The sequence below is a fragment of the Lithobates pipiens genome, unplaced genomic scaffold, assembly GCF_037356315.1.
Source record: "Lithobates pipiens isolate NorthernLeopardFrog02 unplaced genomic scaffold, aLitPip1_a1.2 Scaffold_3, whole genome shotgun sequence".
Taxonomy (NCBI): Eukaryota; Metazoa; Chordata; class Amphibia; order Anura; family Ranidae; genus Lithobates; species Lithobates pipiens.
The window spans coordinates 85,416,749-85,427,518 of NW_027507790.1; positions in this window are offsets into that span (position 1 = coordinate 85,416,749).

The following is a 10,770-nucleotide window of genomic DNA, read 5'->3' on the forward strand; positions in this document are numbered from 1 at the left end:
GGTAAAGCCGCAAGGCTCCCCCCCCCCCCCCCCCAACCAGCTCAGGCTGCTGCTCTGTACTACTGTGTTTCCCAAAAAATAAGCCTGGGTCTTATATTAAGTTTGTCAACCAAAAAACACAGCAGGGCTTATTTTCAGGTTAGGGCTTGCCATTTTATGTGCTGTCTTCTCTCCCTCCCTGCCTGTCAGGAATCCCCAGTGAGAACATAGTAAACGTGCTTGTAAAATGCTAGTATCCTCTCTATTACTGTAGTATATAATGTAAAAAGTGTTTTTACTGTAATCTAATTGTGTCACATACCTTCCATGACCCCCCGGAGCGGTCTTCCTCGCCACAACCACTGCAGAGGGAGGGGGGCCCGTGATCCCCTGCTGACAGCTGGCAGAAGAGAGCAGCGGGGGATCAGCTGAGTGCTGCTCGATGCTTCCGTGACCCGCCTCTGATCGGTCTTCCCCGCCACAAGCATTTCAGAGGGAGAAAGCCCCCGAGATCCCCCACTGGCAGAAGAAGAGCAGCCGCTCAGTGATTCCATGGCTCGCTGGAGCTCTCTTACCCGCTCCAAGCACTGACGGGGGGCAAAATCCCCCGCTGACAGCTTGGAGAAGAGGAGGAGATCAGCTGAGCACCGAGCGGTGCTATAAGAAGCTATTTGACTCAATTATATTACAGAAATACACATCTTTTTCATTAAATAATACTGTAATAGAGGATTCTAGCAGTTTACAAGCACTTTAAACTAGGGCTTATTTTCATGGTAGGGCTTATATTGCAGCCCTCCTTGAAAATCACAGTAGGTCTTATTTTCAAGGTAGGTCTTACTTTTGGGGCAGCACGGTAGTAAGGAAGCCTGAACCTGGTTTGTATTATTTTAGTGAGACTGTTAGGCATGTAGGGCAGCCAGAGCTGACCAGAAGGGCCCTCACTCTGGGGGCCAGCAAGAGTGTAAGGGCAATGCTGAGCCAACAGCTAAAGCTGGAGTTCTTATTTGGGGCTTTGTCTTTTTCTAGACAGTTTATACATTATTTCCAGCAGACTTAAGCAGATGATTACTTTGTTTTGTTTTTTATAACTCATAATAGGTTGTAACAAAAGCTTCATAAAATAGCTGCCTTTTTTTTTTATATATATATCAAAGTGCAGCAGATAGCAATGACAGTTCAAAATGCCCTCCAGTCTGAAATAAAATAAATGAACAGGGCTTTGTGAATGGGGGTTAAAAGCTATTCAAATATAGTAACTGGAGCTTGAATTCCAAGACGCATTGTTTATTGCTCCCTAAGGTGTGTGGTGATCTGTGTCCCCTACAGCTATTAAATCAGCTGCTTCACTTATTCCTTGCCAAGGTCATACAGGTTGACACCATTCTCAAACATACCAGTGTCTTCGAAAACAAAACAGCAAAGACAGGAAAAACAAGCCTGAAATGATTTAATTAGTAGACAATAACCAGCTGTAGTAATTTGCAGACCTGAATTCTAAAGCTGGCCATGGATTCAAAATCAAACGATTCCTGCTATATATGTCAAAATATGTTCTGCGGGTGGTTCTGCTGGCAACCTTTCGCTTGACAAAAGTTGACTTTTCAACTTTTCAGAAAATTGTTGGCCAAACAGCTCCTGCATTCATACAGCATCTGCATGTCTTTTGAATTGGGTGCACCTAATGAAGTGGATGTTGTAATCCATAGCAGCTTATTAAATGAGGCACATCAACCTTTAGCCTAAGTCAGTGATGGCGAACCTTGGCACCCCAGATGTTTTGGAACTACATTTCCCATGATGCTCATGCACTCTACAGTGTAGTGGAGCATCATGGGAAATTTAGTTCCAAAACATCTGGGGTGCCAAGGTTCACACTGAAAGAGTTTGAAATCGTGCAAGTTCAGCTGAACTCAAAAGTAGTCGGCAAAAGTAGTGCTGGAACTATTTTTGGAATCAGTGTGGTGCTGCAAAGTCCTCGCTGCACCGATTCAGACAGTGCCACTGCCGGTGTTCTGTCGAGAAGTGCCCCCCATCAAGAAGGGCCCGGAACAGCGCAATAGCCGATTTGCTGATCAGCAGGGCTGATGTAACCAGGGCGCATGAGCACATCGTAGGAGGTATCTCTCGATGGGAGATACCATTTCAGAGGCACAATTTAAACCTATACCAACAGCGGGGGAGACCGTAGTTCTCAGATTGTGCTTCGCTGCTGCTGGAGAGCGCCTAGTGGCTGTATTGAAGGGCTGGTTTTGTCTGTGTTGCAACCCGCCCTCTAACACAGGCAAAACCGGCCTGTAACAAAGACAAAACTGATCAGAACACTGTAAAGCCACCAGCAACAGCGAGGCACAATGTGAGAACAACGGTTTCCCCCACTGTTTGTATAGGTTTCAGTTGTGGATGTGAAATGGTATCTCCCATCGAGAGATGCCTCCTAAGATGTGCACTTGCACCCTGGTCACGTCACTCCAGCTGATCGACAAATCAGCTGAAGTGCGGCTCCGTCCTGCACATGTGCGGGCACTTCTCGACAGAACACCAGCAACAGACTCCGATTTGGCATGCAATTTGACATGTCAAATTGCATGTTACATCAGCCCAATGTGAACAGGGGGCTGAAAGCCTCTTTCCCACAGGCTTTCCAATCAGGTCTGCCTGTCAGTGACCTGATTGGAGGTTCCATGCAGGTCTATGGGCAGGGAGAGGTAAACGGGCTTCATGAGTTTGTGATTCGGGTGGATGACTGGCCCTCATGATAGGAGGTCCAGTAGGTCTGGCTGTATCAGGTGCGACTGGAGACTGAGAGTGAATGAACCATGCTCCCTTGGGCCAGTGAGGTGCTATGAGTATCACAGCTGTCCTTTCTTCCCTGATTTTTTGGCTCACCTTTGGTATTAAAGCAGTCAGAGGAAATGCATAACACATCTGGTGTGCTTAGATTTGATTGAAGGTGTCCACTCCGATGTTGCCACCTGCGGGATCCAGTAAGAAGAACCTTAGCAGTTTTGGGTTTGTCTTTGAGACAAACAGATCTACCTCACGTACTCCCCAGGTTTGCGTGATCCACAAGAAGTTTGCTCGGTTTAGAGACCACTCTGTCTGTTTTATGGTCTTTCAACTTATGAAGTCTGCCAGTGTGTTGTCTGTTCCCTTCAGGTGGATGTCCAAGATTGATCTAATTTTTATCTCGACCCATGACAGAATTGCTTCTGTCAGGCTCATCAAATTAGGGGATTTTGTCCTTCCTTGCCTGTTCAGGTATGCCACTGTCGTGGCGTTGTCTGATTAAACCTGGACATATCTGCCCTGGATAGCTAGCTGCAATGCTCTCCATGCTTCCTCTATGGATTTTAATTCCCTCATATTCTAGGAGGCTCGAGACCTTCTGGAGTTACATCTCCCCTGTGTACAGAGATCCCCCATGTGCACCCCCCATCCTAGGGTACTGGCATCTGTGGAGTTCCTCACAGGGTTGGTGTCCATCTGCGTACCGGAGCCGATTGAGCCACCACTGAAGAGATTGTTTGACCAACCAAAGGAGGAATGGACATCTCTAAGGATGATGGATCACCACCCCACTGGGTCAAAATGTGATTCTGTAGAGGCTTCATGTGGAGCTGTCCCCAGGTGATGGCTGGGATAAAGGACATCATCAGTCCTAGCACTGCCTTGTTCTCTTCCATCGGGAAGGTTTTGGTTACTCTGGCGTCTAGCACATAACTCAAGTATACCACCTCTGGCTTGGGGTCAGATGCGATTTTTCCATATTTACTATCCACCCCAGGTTTTGTGGATAGCAAATACTTGCGCAGAGGTTGTTTTCTAGGTTCTACACTGTTTCTGCAAAGAACAGCAGATTGTCCAGGTGTGGTACCACGCCTATGCTTTACTGTCTCAGGCCCTTTAGAGCTTCTGCCATAATCTTTAAAAAAAGATTCTGGGTGCAGAAGAGATGCCGAAAGGCAAAGATGTTTACTGCAGATGCAGGGTGGCCGTCGGCCCCTGAACCGTGAACCTTAAGTATCTTTGATTACTTTTCTTTATGAGTACATGTAGGTATGTGTCTTGCAAGTCTATTGTGGCCATGCATACAACCACCCTTCTGTTGAGTGGCTTCCTCGTTAAATCTCCTGGACTGATGAAAATTTGCCTTCCCCTGTTTAAATTGGGGGTACCCTTTTTTTCTTTGCTGCGGTCCTGTCCAGGACCGTTTCCAGGTCTTGCCTGAACAGCAAATTTCCTGTGACTGGGATCCCGTACAGCTTATTCTTGGAGGTGATGTTCTCTCCCATGACTTTCAGCCACAGGGCTCTCCTCACGAAGGCTGTTGCCCTTGAAGATATTCTTGCTGTTTTAGCCGAAGGCATCCACTAAGAAAGCTGTCGCTCCGGTTAGTGTAGGAATGGTCCTCATTAACTCCTCCCTTGGAGTGTCTCCTTAGAGCAACTCTTGTAGTTGAGACAGCCAGCTAAGAGGGTGCGAGCTGTGCAGGTGGAAGTTATTGCTGAATTCAAAATCGCTGCCCCTGCTTCCCATGCCTCGCATCATCAAAAGCTAAGTCGGTTTTGTTTGCGACTCTCACAAGGGAGGCATCCACTTTGGGACATTCCTTCCCCTGCAAATGGATACCTGTGCCTGACCACGGCTGGTATGAAGAGCTTCTTTCTGGCTTATCCCACTCCCTCTTGACTATGCTTTTAAAAATTGAATGCACAGGAAACATTCTTGGCAACAACCCCTTGTATATTTTGTCAAGCAGGGAAAGCTCTGCGGCTTTTTGCTCTTTTATACCCAGTGTGTCTGCTATAGCTTTTAGAAGATTACCCTTATCTTCTGAGAGAAATAGTGTACCCTCTGAGGCCGGGTCATTCTCCTCAGAATCTGAGCATAAGCCATCCTCGAAGTCTTGTTTAGAGTTATCCGAATCTACCACCTGTTCTGGCTGATCCACCTCTTCCCCGCTACCCAAGGGGATTCATACCTTGCTGGTAGATGGGGTACTGGTTTGGCTAGAGCTTGCTGGCACCTCCAGCTTCTCTACTGCTGAGCCTATTGGCCCAGTTGTGCTCTTTATTTATTTCCTTTTTGGAGGAATTAGGCATGTGCTTAAGGAAGGCTTGTGACTCTTTAGCCACTATTTTGTTTATGCACTTTGGCATAGTGGCTTTTTTCCACTCAGGGAAAAACAGGTGACTGCAAGAGGCGCATACCTTGCTGCTGGTCTTTGCCCTTTTTTCCTCTGGGGCCTATGCCTGCAATTAAGTAAAAAGAACCTGAGTGAGGTTGGTGGTGTACAATGCACCAAAGCAATTGTACGGTTTGTAGGTAAAGACAGTGGTGACTCCAGAGTGCTCTGGCTTACCTTGGAGCTGTCCTGATATGCAGGATCTGCAGGACAGGGTGGAGAAGTGTCTGACCTGGCCAGCCACCGGGATCCTCTGTTTAGAGAGCCCTTTTATCTGCTTCCTGCTCCAGCTCCAGCCCCACCCCCAGCTGACCCCGTGCGGGTTGGTGAACACACCTGCACCTGCCACGTCCTCCCTGGCGTCCTCCTTCCTGGAATTCCATTAGGGAGGGGAGCATTAAAGGCCTTTTGTAATGTTTAATTTTTTTTTCAAAATCCAGCCTGCAGCCGACCGGAAGTGATGTCACCAGAAAGGGACTCACTCTAGTGCTTGCCCTGGAGGCTCCAGCCTTCACCAAGATGGCCGCCGACCAGAACCACGTGATCAGAAATTACATGTCCGGCGTCTCGGTGCCATCTTGCTACACCTACCAGGACCGCCGGAAATGTCTGCGGGATGCAAGCGGGATATAGTCAGCGGGCAGGATGGGAACCTCTAAAGCATCTGGAGTGCAGGGTTTGGCCAGATGGCCCTCCACCAGGGAGGAGCGGTAGCTGTGGGGAAAAATGCCAGCGGGATGTAGCGCAGCTGGGGGGATAGTTGCATACCCCTCTGTAGGACCGAAACTTTAGAAGAGACTTAGGCTCAGATTGCTGCCCTTGCTCACCCTCCCAAAGCCCTGTGGGCTGAATGGGATGCTGGTCAGGGAGTCCCATGCAGAAAGCACAGAGACTGGATAAAATAACAAATGTTTGCAGCTCCTGTGGGTCAGGAGGAAACACAAAATAACTGAGGCACACAGGTAAGACTGACAAATTTATAATGTGTTTCCTGTTGCAGGAAGGAGGAGCCTTTGTCTCGGATGCGTCTGGAAATAAAACCTGTCAGCTCTGGTCAGAGACACTGTACTAACCAAGGTTAGTCCAGTGATCTCCCCCGCTGAGCTGTTGTGTTCTGATATGGGAATGGCCCCCCCACCAAAACACTCCAATCAGTGCTCTCTGCCATTGGCTGAGAGCACTGACCGGCAGTCGGTGGGATGCTGGTTTTCCACTTACACATGGGCAGAATGTCGGCCATTTTCTTTTTTGAACCGGCAAATGTGTCCTGACATTCTGTCTGTGTGTACGGGGCTTTACAGAGCACTTCTATGTTAACATATGCTGCAGCTGCAGTTCCCACCATGGAGTGCGGTGCATCCATATGCTGCAGCTGCAGTTCCCAGGATGGGGTCCAGTGAGTCCCTGTTCACCGGTTCAGGTGTGATTCAGATCTGAATTTTTTCCTGAATTCACACCTGAACCAGATCAAAGCAAGCACAAGATCCCTGTGGAATGCAGACTGCAGCCGCCCCGGACCTGTGTGAGCTGTCTCCATTGCAAGCCGGGCACACTTGCATGTCATGCGAATTGGATACAGAGAAACCTGCATCCAATCCGCACATATGTGAACCCGGCCTGAAAGGTGTTGAGACACAAACTGGCAATTTGGTTAGGTCTGTGTTTGCCACACCAATAAAAGTTCATTGCCACAATACTTACTGTATGTCCAGGGCTGGATTTATCATCATTCATTGTAGACTTACAGTATATTCGGCAGAGACAAAACAGGGGATGTTTTCCTGTACAGTTATTGACCAAAATGTTTTCTCCATCATAACAGAAATATAGTTATCTCATATACGTTTATTTATAATCACAATATTCTAGGCTGGGTAAGGACCAGAAAAGCAAGGAAATGCTCTGTGATGAAGGGGTGATGCCAGTTGGCGCCAAAGGATGTGAGGCTCCAACACTAGAAGTCCGGCCCTGCTTATGATCAAAGTGCTGTATCTTTTTTTTTTTTTAAAGAAAAAACAAGTTTATTTGTAATGAAATACAACATATAGACATAGTACAAATTATGTAGTACAATAGAAGGACATGAAATAAACACAAACGCATACAATGTCCTGGATATCCAATGAGCTAAGTGCATTTATGTGTGCTGCAACCTTCGAAAAATGATCCCCAGATAGTATTCCATTTTACTGCATTATGGACACTTTAGTTTATCTGTCACTATACAATATGACATGTTTCCTGTGTGAGAATCAAGATGCCACTCGACTCCAAGTGTACTCGTGGCTATACTTGCCTATTCAGGGCATCTATCGGAGGTGCCAAGCCACCTGTCCCAAACTTTGTTGTATCTGGCTGGACAGCCCCTATGGCGGTACATAACTTTCTTGTATGGTAGATTTATATTTATTTCCCCCATCCAGGCCTGGATAGTTGGGGGGGGGGGGGGGGCATTACACATCCAGTGTTTAGCTATCAGCTTCCTGGCACTGAAGAGGGTCTCATAAAGGAATGTGGCTAGGAATGTATCAATTGTGGTGTCTGGGAGTAGGCCCAGTACAAAGGCTTTGGGGTCCAGTTGTATGGGAGATCCCATGCGATCGTGCAAGAATTTTATAATTTGTGTCCAGTAATCCTGGATGATCGGGCATGTCCACATCAGGTGGTAGAATGTGCAGGGATGGCCTTTGCACCTCGGACATTGTAGGTTTTGATCGGGATGATATTTGGCAATTCTTGCTGTGATAAGGTAAGATTTGTGTATAATATATAGTTGGGTCAAACGGTCCAAGAGTCTAAGAGAGACCTTTTTAGTGTTTTCCAGAATCTCAACCCAGTCTGCTTCTTCCATTGGACCTACATCCTCTTCCCATCTATTCCTGGCTGTATCTATGATCCGTGATTCTGATCGCTTTCTTAATATATTATATAAAGTGGATATCAACTCGGAGGGGTTTTCACCTATGATAACATCTACCATGGATAGTGTTTGCGAGTTTGGGAACCCATCTGCAAATTGGGTCTGGAGGGCATGTCTCATTTGAGATACCCTCACATATGTTATTTAGATATGCGCAAACTCGTCCTGTAATGACTGGAAACTTCTTACTCCAAGTGGGGTAATTACCTGGTGCAAATACAGTATCCCTTGGATGCCCAGATGTGGATGCCCAGAATTAGCGACAGTTTCCTTAATTGGGGGTTGTGCCACAGGGGTGTGTGCGAATGAAAAAAGTCAGCACCAGTCATTTTGAGCGCAATCTCCCATATGCAATTATGGTGGGATAATAACAGATTACGACTATCCGCTCCTCCTCTGCCCCCCCCCCCCTCTAAATATTACTTGTAATCGGGAGTGTGTGCTGCTGTTTGGCCTCTTGCATGTCACGGTTTGGTATCTAGTTCCATCTGTTTTTAGGAGGTGATAAAAATGAGACAATTGGGAAGCTATATAATATGAATGGAAGTCTGGCATAGCCGCTCCCCCCGAAGTGGTCTGGTTTTTAAGGGTATTCCATGCCAACTTATGTCTACTGGATCCCCATATGAAAGTATCAAGATTGCTGTCAAGCGTTTTGAAGATTTTTAGGGGGATTAGTACCAGGGAATGCCAAAACATGTACAGGAATTTTGGCAATAAGATCATTTTAGTTAGATTGATCCTTCCCATCACTCCTAATGGGAGTCGGGCCCAGGATTGCGTTCGGGTTTTCAGATAGGTGAATACCGGTTCTATGTTATTGATAATATATTCTAGGTGTTCTCTGGTAATCTGTATTCCTAGATATTTTATAGATGACACCCTTTGCAGTGGGAAGGAAGCAGCATCCCTTGTTGGTGGGGACAGGTCTAGGGGTAAGATTTGTGACTTAGACCAGTTTATGCATAGTCCTGAGTACTTTCCGAAGGCTTCAATAGTTTGAAGAGCAGTTTGCAGAGACAGGCTTGTATCCTCTAAATAGAGTAGCATGTCGTCCGTGTACATGTTTACTGTCTACATCAGGGAGCCCGATTGGAAACCACAGATGTCTGGCTCCATTCTAAGTGAGATGGCAAGTGGTTCTGCGGATAGGGCATAAAGTATTGGGGATAATGGCAGCCCTGCCTAGTCCCTCTCTCCAGAGGGAAGGAGTCCGACATTCCGTTCACTGCCACTCGGGCCTGTGGGGACAAATATAACCTAACCCATTTAATAAAATTTGGACCGAACCCGAAACCCTTTAAGCACTCCCACGGCTACCCCCACTCCAAAGTGCTGTATCTTAGTGTATAACTTAAAAAAAAAAAAAAATTGTGGGTCATCACTATAGCTGCAATACTACACTACACTGGTTATATATCCAAACTAAGCGTTGTGAAAAAACGATTATAGAATGATTTATTTAGTGTTATGACACGTTACATTCCCAGATATTTTTAACAGTTCTCAGAGATCTATTGCTACGAGCATTGATATATTACCCAAGTGTTACAATGTTTTTTTTTTATAACAACACTCAAGAGAGATCCGGAGACAAGGAAAGTCATATGCAGTGCTAGCACAAGGTCCTCTAGCAAATCAAGGCTAGGATGCCATAGTGCACCCCTCCCAGCTCTTTAATTTGGCGCTAATAAATAAAACATTCTAGAGTTAAAGTAAGTAATTAGGGTTAAGCACACATTTTATTCTGTGATTTGTCCTCTTTTCTACAGGTACTAGAATTTCTCTGTAGTAAATAATCCCCAAATTGGATGCAGCTACCAAGATCACGGGTTTCAGGTAAACTTCAATGTATTGCCTCCCAGCACTACTTAGCACTGCAGCACTTCATCAGCACACGCAGACATCACAGTTGTACAAGCTCCTTAAGTGCTACCAACAACTATGTCTTTTAAACGTCTCCCAGACTGCATATCGATTGAATAAATAGTTTAGGAAGACCTCCACATTACATAGATTTGGTCAGTCAAAAGGCTTAGGAGGTTGTGCAATCCAGTTGTAACATGCGTAGCCAGATTTAGAGGGACTTGGGAGAACGATTATTGTTATTTATAAAGCTTTAAAGAAGCTGATAAAGGAGCATTGGGGTTCAATTACTAAAACTTGAGAGTGCAAAATATGGTGCAGCTCTGCATAGAAATCAATCCGCTTCCAGTTTTTTTTTGTTTTGTTTTTTTATTAAAGTCAGAGAAAACACCCATGCATGAATCTTACCTATAGGTAAGCCTAAATTATGGCTTACCTATAGGTACTGTAAATAACTCCTAAACGTGCACTGTTTAGAAGATATTTACTGTAGATTCAGCCAGTGACATCCCTGGTGCATCGGCTCTGAAGAAACTGCATACCTTCCTTCAAAGTCCTGTGCCGTAAACGGTAGTTCCCATGCGCATGCCCACTCACATAGCTGGAGACTGTGAACCCGGAAGGAAGACGGGTGAAGATAGAAGCGCCTTAAGCGCTGTAGGGCTTCATTTTAAGGTAAGTTATGTGATGCATACTAGAACATTATGCCATTGCCTTGCAAGTAAAAAAAACAAACTGCAGTTTACTACCTACTTGAACAAGCTGAGGTTGGAAACTGATTGGCTAACATGCACAGCTGCACAAGATGTTGCACTCT